We start from the raw sequence: 12,124 nt of genomic DNA, 5'->3' as shown, positions 1-12,124 counted from the left end.
TTTATGTATATAATCTTATACTTATGTCTTAAGATAACAAAAATCTAACACGCACACATGAATTATGAGTCCCCTTACTTCCTAGACAGTGTTTTGGAATTCTTGAATATAACGTTATTCTGGCTTTCAGCTTGAGGAGGATGAGTTTTGACATTAGAGTTTTTTGCTCTCGCCGAAAAGTAAGAGCTACCTATGCATTTGTATGAGTCTGTCTAGTGCAAATCTATTATTTAAACTGGCATCTAGTCATGTATTAATAGATTGTTAGATTTTGGATTGTAATATGTTATCTTTGACGCTTGTAACCTTGTAGTTTTAGTTATGGTTACTTCAAAGCTTTGTTCTACGTTGTTTGAGCTTTATGCTTGTGTTATCAATGAATGAAGCTATATGTTTTCCTTTAAAAAAAATAATAATAAATAAATAGCCCAAAGCTATGTTAATACAACGTCATAAATACAATCAATAAAATTATACAATAAAAAACTATCTATAACAACAACTTCCGTTATCCTAGCCACAACTTCTCAAATAATGTTACACTTACTCAAACTTTTTTACACAATTTTTTCACGGAAAATGCTATGTGTTCTCTTACTCATATATGTGTATTGTTTTCTAGAAAAAAAAAAACAGCAAATAAAGTGTCCCTTATTTCTATTACTTTATTTTTAAAAATAATATCCATCTGAGACCATAAAACATAAGGAGAACACAAAGCATTTCTCTTTTTTTATACCCATTGATGACTTTTTAAATCAACTATTGAATATGAGATGGATTTTTTGGATATTAATCTAATGGTTGTTTTAAAAGCCACGTGTGAAAAAATTATATAAAAAAGTGATAGTAAGTGTGTAGTATAAATAAGATAAAATGAAACATGAACAAAAATGATATGGAAAAATAAAATAAATAAATTAAAAAAAGTAAGAGATATATTTCTTCGCATTTACATGGGACCCAACGTGAGAATTCACATCCATTTTAAACACATATTAATTTAATATACTAATTTTAAAGCAAATTATTTTGAATCATCGGTATGTTTGAAAGAAATCTCTATCCACTAACTAGTGTGTAATTTTATGCATGATAATCATAATGATTTATATTTTAAATTATTAATAGTGATAAATTTATTTCTATAGATCCTATTTATATCCTCTAATATTTGTTAATTCATAATTTATCCATTACATGAAGAAGAAAAAAAATGTGAGACCCTAGCAATTTGTATCAGAACACACTTTTTATAGTTACTATTCATTGAAACACATAAAAATTGTCCCAAAAAAAAAAAACCCAACAAAATCAAATTTATTAGTATAACACTTTATATGTTTTAGGGGAAACTTTAGAAAGCCCCCCTGAACTTTCAGCCGTTTTGACATACCCCCCTGAATTTTCAAAACTCTCACTTAAGCCCCCTAAACTTTGATTTTATCTCATTTTGGACCATTTTAACTTTTTATACTCATTTTACCCTCAACCAAAATTACGTCGTTTTGGACTCCAAAACTACACCGTTTTAGGTTTCAAAACTACATCACCACCCAACCCAAAACGACGTCATTTTGAGCATAATATTAAAAAAAAAAAAAAAAAAAAAAAAAAAAAAAAAGAAGAAAAAGAAAAGAAAAGAAAAGAAGAGAAAGAGGAAATCTGAAGCCACCCCCTTAGCCGGTCTGGGGGTGGCTGGACCACCCCCAAAAAGGAAAAAGGGGGGGGGGGGGATCGGGTGCATTTGGGGGTGGCCGGACCACCCCCAAGGGGTTGGGGTGGTTTCGACCACCCCATACTGGCAGTATGGGGTGGCCGAAACCACCCCATCCCCTTGGGGGTGGTTGGACCACCCCCCAAAAGCACCCCGATCCCCTTTTTTTTGGCCTTGGGGTGGTTCGACCACCCCCAGATCGGCCAGGGGGTGGCTCCAGCCACCCCAGATTTCTTTTTTTTTATTATTATTTATTTATTTATTTTGCTTTTCTTAAAAATAAAAAATAAAAAATTAATGCCTAAAACGATGTCGTTTTGGGCCGAGTATGTGTTGTAGTTTTAGGACACAAAATGACGTAGTTTTGGGAGAGGGTAAAATGGGTATAAAAAGTCAAATTGTTTGACTTTAACGTTAAAAGGGTTTAAAGTGAGAGAAAACCAAAGTTCAGGGGACCTAAATGAGAGTTTTAAAAATTCAGAAAGAATATGTCAAAACGGGTGGAAGTTCATGGGGATTTATGGAGTTTGCCTTATGTTTTATTTTATAAATGAAATGGTACTTGTTCCGAAAACTCAGTCAAAGTGATGGCACCGAACTGAAAGTGGTCAACAAAGATGGATTTTTGTTATTATGGGCACCAAGTGTTTGATGCATTTCCCCAGAGTGGTTGTAGGTCAGTAATCACTCGTGAAGTAAACGTACATGGGTAGTGCAAGTGTCACGGCCCTAATGTGGCTGTGGTGTGGCAGCAGGGGCATGAGTGCTTTGCACCCCTGCTGGCCACTAAGCCAAGGCATGAAGGGGCATGCCAAGGTTGAGGATGCTGCTTGGAGAAGGCTAAAGCTTGCTGCAAAGGATCAAAGGGAGTGGCCCATGCACTGTCAAGGTGCTTGGGCATGTTGCTGTTGGCCCAAGAGCTGCTGTGGGGCGCATGGATTGCTGGGATGGCTTGTGTGAGTGGGCTGGGCGTGGCCCAGGCCCTTGTATGCTTGTCTGACTGGACCATGGTGCAGTATGCTGCTGAGAGGGGCCACATGGCGCCCAAGATGCCTTTGAGTTATGCTGGAGAAATGCCTGCAGGCAGTGGCCACGTGGTGGCACTGTCCTGCCCAAGTGATGGTGCTGTTCAGCATGGTGTGGCTTGCTGGATCAGCCACATGGTGCCTTTGCCTTGTTCAAGAAGACCTGCTGTGCCAGGGTGCTATGATTGCCTTGCAGTGGAGTTGGAAGGCTGATTGACCTTGAGGGTAGCAGTGGGATGGTGTGGGGCGCTGGCCAAGCCCCATGGCTGATCATTGCCTGCTACAGTGGGCAGAGTGGTGTTCTGCCTTGCCTGCAGGACTTGGACAGGTGGTAGGAAACTTGCTGGGCCTCAATGGTGCAGTTGATGCTTGCAGTGGAGCTGCAAGGGCTGCCTTGTGGCAGCAAGCTAAGCAAGGGGTTGGCTGGATTCAAATGGACCAAGGAGCATGGTCCAGGTGGCAGGCTGCTTGCTGGAGGAGACCATGTTGCACCATGCTGTGGGCTGCAACCAGGTGGCAGCCCACTGCAGCAAAGCATGCTACAAATGAGTTGCCTTGTAGCAGGATCAGCTGATGGTGTTGGCTGAATTCGAATGGACCAAGGAGCATGGTCCAGGTGGCTGGTTGCTTGCTGGAAATGGTGAAGCTGCAACAGGCAGGGGGCTGGAGCCAGGTGGCAGCCCACTGCAGCAAAGCCCTTCCTCCTGATGGCTACAAGTTGGCTGCCTTGTGGCAGTGCACAAGCTGAAGGGGTTGGACGAATTCAAATGGGCCAAGGGGGCCTTCAACACGTGGTTGGCTGGTGCAGGGCATGCTGAAGAGAGGCAGCATGCCTGTTGGTAGCTACATTGGGTGCAGTGGGCTGGAGCCAGGTGGCAGCCCACTGCCATGAGTTGAGAACCAGGCTGGGGCTTATTTAAGCAAGGCATGGCTGCTTGATGGAGAAGGCTGAGAAGTCTCAGGAAGCTGGAGAGTACAGAAAAGCTAAGAGAGAAAGCTTGGCTGTAGCTTGAGAGCTCAAAGTGAGCTGAAGGAGTACCAAGGGCAGAGAAGGCTTGTGAGTGCTGGAGACTGCCGAAGTGCTGCTGGAGGCCGATGTTGCTTGCTGCTAGATAGGAGATTCTGGTTTGCTTGTAACAGACAAGTGTTGTGGAAGAGGGCCACACACTTGGGGGAGTGCTGAGTGACTTTGTAGTGAGAAACAGTGGGCTGTGTGAGAGTTTCATTGTTGTCTTGTAAAGCCTTGGTGGCTGGGTCATTCATGTATCTCTTGTAAGCCTTAGGGCTGAGTGGTGTTGAGACTAAGGGCTCCAAAGTGTGCTGTGGACCCTAGTCCGTCCTTGTACAGATTCGTTGAGTGAATTGTAAAGGTTGGGAGGTGTTGCTCCCGTAAAAAGTAAGTGTGCTGTGCTTGTGCTGTGCTTGGCTTCCACTAACCTCAGTTGGTGAGGGTGAGTTGGCTGCCTAAGGCGCTGTGTGGTGCGTTGCTTAGGGCCATCACGTGGCTGGTTTGGTGCGAAAAATTAGCCCCGTGACAACTGGTATCAGAGCCTCGGCTGAGTACAACACAGAACTTGAAGGATAGGGTGGCTCGGTTGGAAGCCATTCTTGGAGTGCCAGAGGAAGAAGGTTCCTCCTCAACACTCTTTGAGCGGGTCAAGGAGGCCCAAAGGGACGTTGAGACTATGCAACAGTCCCTTGAAGAGCAGTCTTCAAAGCTTTTGCAACGGGTGGGAGAGCAACTAGATGAGCAAGCTGAGTTGCATGTCCATCGCAATGGGAAGCTGTTGGAGCAGATTGAAGCCTTGCAAGATGAGATGAAGGCATTCTCAGCAAGGTATGAGGCCGAACTTGGGGTGATCAAGAAGGCCATAAGTGGGACTCCTAGTGGTGGGGAGGTCCCAAGGAAGCTGCGGGTGCCAGAACCGTTACCCTTTACTGGTGTTCGTAGTGCCAAGGAGTTGGAGAACTTCTTGTGGGACATGGAGCAGTACTTCAAAGCTGCCCATATTCCAGAAAATGAGAGGGTAAACATCACTTCGATGTATTTATCAGGTGATGCTAAGCTGTGGTGGAGGACCCGGTTGGAAGATGCTGCCAATGCGGGGAAGCCATCCATTGAGACATGGAAGGAGTTGCAGAAGGAGCTAAGGGATCAGTTCCTGCCTTGCAACACAGCGTGGGTTGCTAGGGATGCGCTGAAGAAGCTAAGACATACTACCTCGGTGCGTGAGTATGTGAAGCAGTTCAGCTCCTTGATGCTGGATATCAAGGACATGTCGGAAGCAGACAAGCTGTACAACTTCATGTCTGGCCTACAGGTGTGGGCACAACTTGAGCTGCGGAGGCAGGGAGTCAAAGATGTGGCTACTGCCATAGCTGCCGCAGATGGGCTGGTAGACTTTCACCAAGAGAAAGGTGAAGGGGAGAAGGAGCCCAAGGCCAAGTCCAAGTTCAGGGACAATGGCAAGAGGAAGCAGGGCGAGGAAGCCAATGCAGTGAGCAAAGGCAAGCCCAATGATGCTGAGAAGCTGTCCAAAGGCAAGCGGGACTTTGGTTGCTTCATATGTGGTGGACCACATAGGGCAAGAGACTGCCCAAAGAAAGAGCAAGTGAATGCTCTAAGGATCAGGGATGATCAGGAGGAGGATGCAGGAGCTGGAGTTGCTGCAAGGATGAATCCCCTCCAAGTGCAGTTAGGAGCACTACAATTGGTACCACAAGCTGGGATGGTACCACCGAGCTGTGTTCAAGTGGTGGACGCACCACGAGTGAAGGGAACAGGCCGGAAATGGAAGCTCACAAGCAAGATGAAAGTGCGTGAGCAAGAGGAAAAGAAGCTGAGGTGGCTGCAAAGGCCCAATGATACTGTGGCCAAGGCGCAGCCAAAGCATGAAAGGTTGGGTGACCAAGGTGAAGGGCACCCATCAGAAAATTTTGTGCAACCTGAGGCCATGATGGAGTTGCCTCAATTAGCTTCTGGAATGGACCGGGTGAAGGCCCCGGAGAGTTCACCCACACAGTCGACGAGGGCGTCGACTTCATCTAGTGGGGGTGGTTTGTCACGGCCCTAATGTGGCTGTGGTGTGGCAGCAGGGGCATGAGTGCTTTGCACCCCTGCTGGCCACTAAGCCAAGGCATGAAGGGGCATGCCAAGGTTGAGGATGCTGCTTGGAGAAGGCTAAAGCTTGCTGCAAAGGATCAAAGGGAGTGGCCCATGCACTGTCAAGGTGCTTGGGCATGTTGCTGTTGGCCCAAGAGCTGCTGTGGGGCGCATGGATTGCTGGGATGGCTTGTGTGAGTGGGCTGGGCGTGGCCCAGGCCCTTGTATGCTTGTCTGACTGGACCATGGTGCAGTATGCTGCTGAGAGGGGCCACATGGCGCCCAAGATGCCTTTGAGTTATGCTGGAGAAATGCCTGCAGGCAGTGGCCACGTGGTGGCACTGTCCTGCCCAAGTGATGGTGCTGTTCAGCATGGTGTGGCTTGCTGGATCAGCCACATGGTGCCTTTGCCTTGTTCAAGAAGACCTGCTGTGCCAGGGTGCTATGATTGCCTTGCAGTGGAGTTGGAAGGCTGATTGACCTTGAGGGTAGCAGTGGGATGGTGTGGGGCGCTGGCCAAGCCCCATGGCTGATCATTGCCTGCTACAGTGGGCAGAGTGGTGTTCTGCCTTGCCTGCAGGACTTGGACAGGTGGTAGGAAACTTGCTGGGCCTCAATGGTGCAGTTGATGCTTGCAGTGGAGCTGCAAGGGCTGCCTTGTGGCAGCAAGCTAAGCAAGGGGTTGGCTGGATTCAAATGGACCAAGGAGCATGGTCCAGGTGGCAGGCTGCTTGCTGGAGGAGACCATGTTGCACCATGCTGTGGGCTGCAACCAGGTGGCAGCCCACTGCAGCAAAGCATGCTACAAATGAGTTGCCTTGTAGCAGGATCAGCTGATGGTGTTGGCTGAATTCGAATGGACCAAGGAGCATGGTCCAGGTGGCTGGTTGCTTGCTGGAAATGGTGAAGCTGCAACAGGCAGGGGGCTGGAGCCAGGTGGCAGCCCACTGCAGCAAAGCCCTTCCTCCTGATGGCTACAAGTTGGCTGCCTTGTGGCAGTGCACAAGCTGAAGGGGTTGGACGAATTCAAATGGGCCAAGGGGGCCTTCAACACGTGGTTGGCTGGTGCAGGGCATGCTGAAGAGAGGCAGCATGCCTGTTGGTAGCTACATTGGGTGCAGTGGGCTGGAGCCAGGTGGCAGCCCACTGCCATGAGTTGAGAACCAGGCTGGGGCTTATTTAAGCAAGGCATGGCTGCTTGATGGAGAAGGCTGAGAAGTCTCAGGAAGCTGGAGAGTACAGAAAAGCTAAGAGAGAAAGCTTGGCTGTAGCTTGAGAGCTCAAAGTGAGCTGAAGGAGTACCAAGGGCAGAGAAGGCTTGTGAGTGCTGGAGACTGCCGAAGTGCTGCTGGAGGCCGATGTTGCTTGCTGCTAGATAGGAGATTCTGGTTTGCTTGTAACAGACAAGTGTTGTGGAAGAGGGCCACACACTTGGGGGAGTGCTGAGTGACTTTGTAGTGAGAAACAGTGGGCTGTGTGAGAGTTTCATTGTTGTCTTGTAAAGCCTTGGTGGCTGGGTCATTCATGTATCTCTTGTAAGCCTTAGGGCTGAGTGGTGTTGAGACTAAGGGCTCCAAAGTGTGCTGTGGACCCTAGTCCGTCCTTGTACAGATTCGTTGAGTGAATTGTAAAGGTTGGGAGGTGTTGCTCCCGTAAAAAGTAAGTGTGCTGTGCTTGTGCTGTGCTTGGCTTCCACTAACCTCAGTTGGTGAGGGTGAGTTGGCTGCCTAAGGCGCTGTGTGGTGCGTTGCTTAGGGCCATCACGTGGCTGGTTTGGTGCGAAAAATTAGCCCCGTGACAACTGGTATCAGAGCCTCGGCTGAGTACAACACAGAACTTGAAGGATAGGGTGGCTCGGTTGGAAGCCATTCTTGGAGTGCCAGAGGAAGAAGGTTCCTCCTCAACACTCTTTGAGCGGGTCAAGGAGGCCCAAAGGGACGTTGAGACTATGCAACAGTCCCTTGAAGAGCAGTCTTCAAAGCTTTTGCAACGGGTGGGAGAGCAACTAGATGAGCAAGCTGAGTTGCATGTCCATCGCAATGGGAAGCTGTTGGAGCAGATTGAAGCCTTGCAAGATGAGATGAAGGCATTCTCAGCAAGGTATGAGGCCGAACTTGGGGTGATCAAGAAGGCCATAAGTGGGACTCCTAGTGGTGGGGAGGTCCCAAGGAAGCTGCGGGTGCCAGAACCGTTACCCTTTACTGGTGTTCGTAGTGCCAAGGAGTTGGAGAACTTCTTGTGGGACATGGAGCAGTACTTCAAAGCTGCCCATATTCCAGAAAATGAGAGGGTAAACATCACTTCGATGTATTTATCAGGTGATGCTAAGCTGTGGTGGAGGACCCGGTTGGAAGATGCTGCCAATGCGGGGAAGCCATCCATTGAGACATGGAAGGAGTTGCAGAAGGAGCTAAGGGATCAGTTCCTGCCTTGCAACACAGCGTGGGTTGCTAGGGATGCGCTGAAGAAGCTAAGACATACTACCTCGGTGCGTGAGTATGTGAAGCAGTTCAGCTCCTTGATGCTGGATATCAAGGACATGTCGGAAGCAGACAAGCTGTACAACTTCATGTCTGGCCTACAGGTGTGGGCACAACTTGAGCTGCGGAGGCAGGGAGTCAAAGATGTGGCTACTGCCATAGCTGCCGCAGATGGGCTGGTAGACTTTCACCAAGAGAAAGGTGAAGGGGAGAAGGAGCCCAAGGCCAAGTCCAAGTTCAGGGACAATGGCAAGAGGAAGCAGGGCGAGGAAGCCAATGCAGTGAGCAAAGGCAAGCCCAATGATGCTGAGAAGCTGTCCAAAGGCAAGCGGGACTTTGGTTGCTTCATATGTGGTGGACCACATAGGGCAAGAGACTGCCCAAAGAAAGAGCAAGTGAATGCTCTAAGGATCAGGGATGATCAGGAGGAGGATGCAGGAGCTGGAGTTGCTGCAAGGATGAATCCCCTCCAAGTGCAGTTAGGAGCACTACAATTGGTACCACAAGCTGGGATGGTACCACCGAGCTGTGTTCAAGTGGTGGACGCACCACGAGTGAAGGGAACAGGCCGGAAATGGAAGCTCACAAGCAAGATGAAAGTGCGTGAGCAAGAGGAAAAGAAGCTGAGGTGGCTGCAAAGGCCCAATGATACTGTGGCCAAGGCGCAGCCAAAGCATGAAAGGTTGGGTGACCAAGGTGAAGGGCACCCATCAGAAAATTTTGTGCAACCTGAGGCCATGATGGAGTTGCCTCAATTAGCTTCTGGAATGGACCGGGTGAAGGCCCCGGAGAGTTCACCCACACAGTCGACGAGGGCGTCGACTTCATCTAGTGGGGGTGGTTTGTCACGGCCCTAATGTGGCTGTGGTGTGGCAGCAGGGGCATGAGTGCTTTGCACCCCTGCTGGCCACTAAGCCAAGGCATGAAGGGGCATGCCAAGGTTGAGGATGCTGCTTGGAGAAGGCTAAAGCTTGCTGCAAAGGATCAAAGGGAGTGGCCCATGCACTGTCAAGGTGCTTGGGCATGTTGCTGTTGGCCCAAGAGCTGCTGTGGGGCGCATGGATTGCTGGGATGGCTTGTGTGAGTGGGCTGGGCGTGGCCCAGGCCCTTGTATGCTTGTCTGACTGGACCATGGTGCAGTATGCTGCTGAGAGGGGCCACATGGCGCCCAAGATGCCTTTGAGTTATGCTGGAGAAATGCCTGCAGGCAGTGGCCACGTGGTGGCACTGTCCTGCCCAAGTGATGGTGCTGTTCAGCATGGTGTGGCTTGCTGGATCAGCCACATGGTGCCTTTGCCTTGTTCAAGAAGACCTGCTGTGCCAGGGTGCTATGATTGCCTTGCAGTGGAGTTGGAAGGCTGATTGACCTTGAGGGTAGCAGTGGGATGGTGTGGGGCGCTGGCCAAGCCCCATGGCTGATCATTGCCTGCTACAGTGGGCAGAGTGGTGTTCTGCCTTGCCTGCAGGACTTGGACAGGTGGTAGGAAACTTGCTGGGCCTCAATGGTGCAGTTGATGCTTGCAGTGGAGCTGCAAGGGCTGCCTTGTGGCAGCAAGCTAAGCAAGGGGTTGGCTGGATTCAAATGGACCAAGGAGCATGGTCCAGGTGGCAGGCTGCTTGCTGGAGGAGACCATGTTGCACCATGCTGTGGGCTGCAACCAGGTGGCAGCCCACTGCAGCAAAGCATGCTACAAATGAGTTGCCTTGTAGCAGGATCAGCTGATGGTGTTGGCTGAATTCGAATGGACCAAGGAGCATGGTCCAGGTGGCTGGTTGCTTGCTGGAAATGGTGAAGCTGCAACAGGCAGGGGGCTGGAGCCAGGTGGCAGCCCACTGCAGCAAAGCCCTTCCTCCTGATGGCTACAAGTTGGCTGCCTTGTGGCAGTGCACAAGCTGAAGGGGTTGGACGAATTCAAATGGGCCAAGGGGGCCTTCAACACGTGGTTGGCTGGTGCAGGGCATGCTGAAGAGAGGCAGCATGCCTGTTGGTAGCTACATTGGGTGCAGTGGGCTGGAGCCAGGTGGCAGCCCACTGCCATGAGTTGAGAACCAGGCTGGGGCTTATTTAAGCAAGGCATGGCTGCTTGATGGAGAAGGCTGAGAAGTCTCAGGAAGCTGGAGAGTACAGAAAAGCTAAGAGAGAAAGCTTGGCTGTAGCTTGAGAGCTCAAAGTGAGCTGAAGGAGTACCAAGGGCAGAGAAGGCTTGTGAGTGCTGGAGACTGCCGAAGTGCTGCTGGAGGCCGATGTTGCTTGCTGCTAGATAGGAGATTCTGGTTTGCTTGTAACAGACAAGTGTTGTGGAAGAGGGCCACACACTTGGGGGAGTGCTGAGTGACTTTGTAGTGAGAAACAGTGGGCTGTGTGAGAGTTTCATTGTTGTCTTGTAAAGCCTTGGTGGCTGGGTCATTCATGTATCTCTTGTAAGCCTTAGGGCTGAGTGGTGTTGAGACTAAGGGCTCCAAAGTGTGCTGTGGACCCTAGTCCGTCCTTGTACAAATTCGTTGAGTGAATTGTAAAGGTTGGGAGGTGTTGCTCCCGTAAAAAGTAAGTGTGCTGTGCTTGTGCTGTGCTTGGCTTCCACTAACCTCAGTTGGTGAGGGTGAGTTGGCTGCCTAAGGCGCTGTGTGGTGCGTTGCTTAGGGCCATCACGTGGCTGGTTTGGTGCGAAAAATTAGCCCCGTGACAGCAAGCCAGGTGAATGGCAACAATGTGTGGAGTCTACTATCCCTCCAAGCCTCCAACCTCCAACCCTTAGGCGTTATCCATTAACTCAAAAGATTTAACGGAAGTGCAAAACATGCCAATAAATTCATTGCATAGGGGGCTGTATATTGACAAAGTGGCAAGTCCATTGTTTGAAAATCAAGGGAAATTCGAACATCAAACAGCTTTACAGAGCACACCAATTACTCTCCTATTGGCAATTGTGTTTCAAAAAATTGCATAAATAGCTCGTGACATCACTGACATGCATATTTAGATTGTTTACTCAACCACCGCCCTGCCCTCTTTTAAGAGGGTTTTCAAGTTTCAACAATAATAATAGTTAAAATACTTAATTAAAAAAATACAAATATTTACTTTAGTTATTGCTTTTTATATACACTTTAAAATCACTTTCAGCATCTTCCCTTTCATTAAAATATTACTTTGGGGGCTTATTTAATTTTATTTATGATGTGTAAATTATAATTACTCGCAAGCGCGCGAGTTGTGTGTAATATAGCGTGTGCAAAAATGATGGTTTAAAGGGTGATCACACCATAACTAGTGTGGTCATTCCCATAGCCAATCACAACCTTCCATGGAGGTTATGATAGAGTGATAAGTTGTGACTCTTGATGAAGAGTCATATTCTAACTCTATAAATAGAGTTTGATAATGAGAAGAATGTACGTCAAAATTCATTCTCTCATTATCACGTTGCTTTTGTCCTCCATTGGATATCCACCCTAACGGGAAATTCCTACAATTAAGATCATACATTTATTTTATTTCTACAATGGTATCAAAGCGTTAAGGTTATGGAAGACAAAGAAGAAAACCAGATTCTGATGAAGAAAATAGAGAGTACATGAGGAAAATTCTGCAAACCATCAACAGACAAAGTCTAGGATTGGCATCTTCTGTGGCATTTTACAATCTACATTTGATAATCTCAAACCCACATGAAGAACTTCTTAAAGTTATTGTTGGTGGATCAAAATTTACGAGAGATTTTGAAACTTTGAAGAAATGCTATTTACTGGAACAAAAATACTGGAAGGAATTCTTTGCAACTCCGTTTGATGCATCTCC

This window comes from Corylus avellana, chromosome 7 (genome assembly GCF_965113065.1).
Source record: "Corylus avellana chromosome 7, dhCorAvel1.hap1.2, whole genome shotgun sequence".
Lineage (NCBI taxonomy): Eukaryota > Viridiplantae > Streptophyta > Magnoliopsida > Fagales > Betulaceae > Corylus > Corylus avellana.
Note: the sequence above shows the minus strand (reverse complement) of the source record.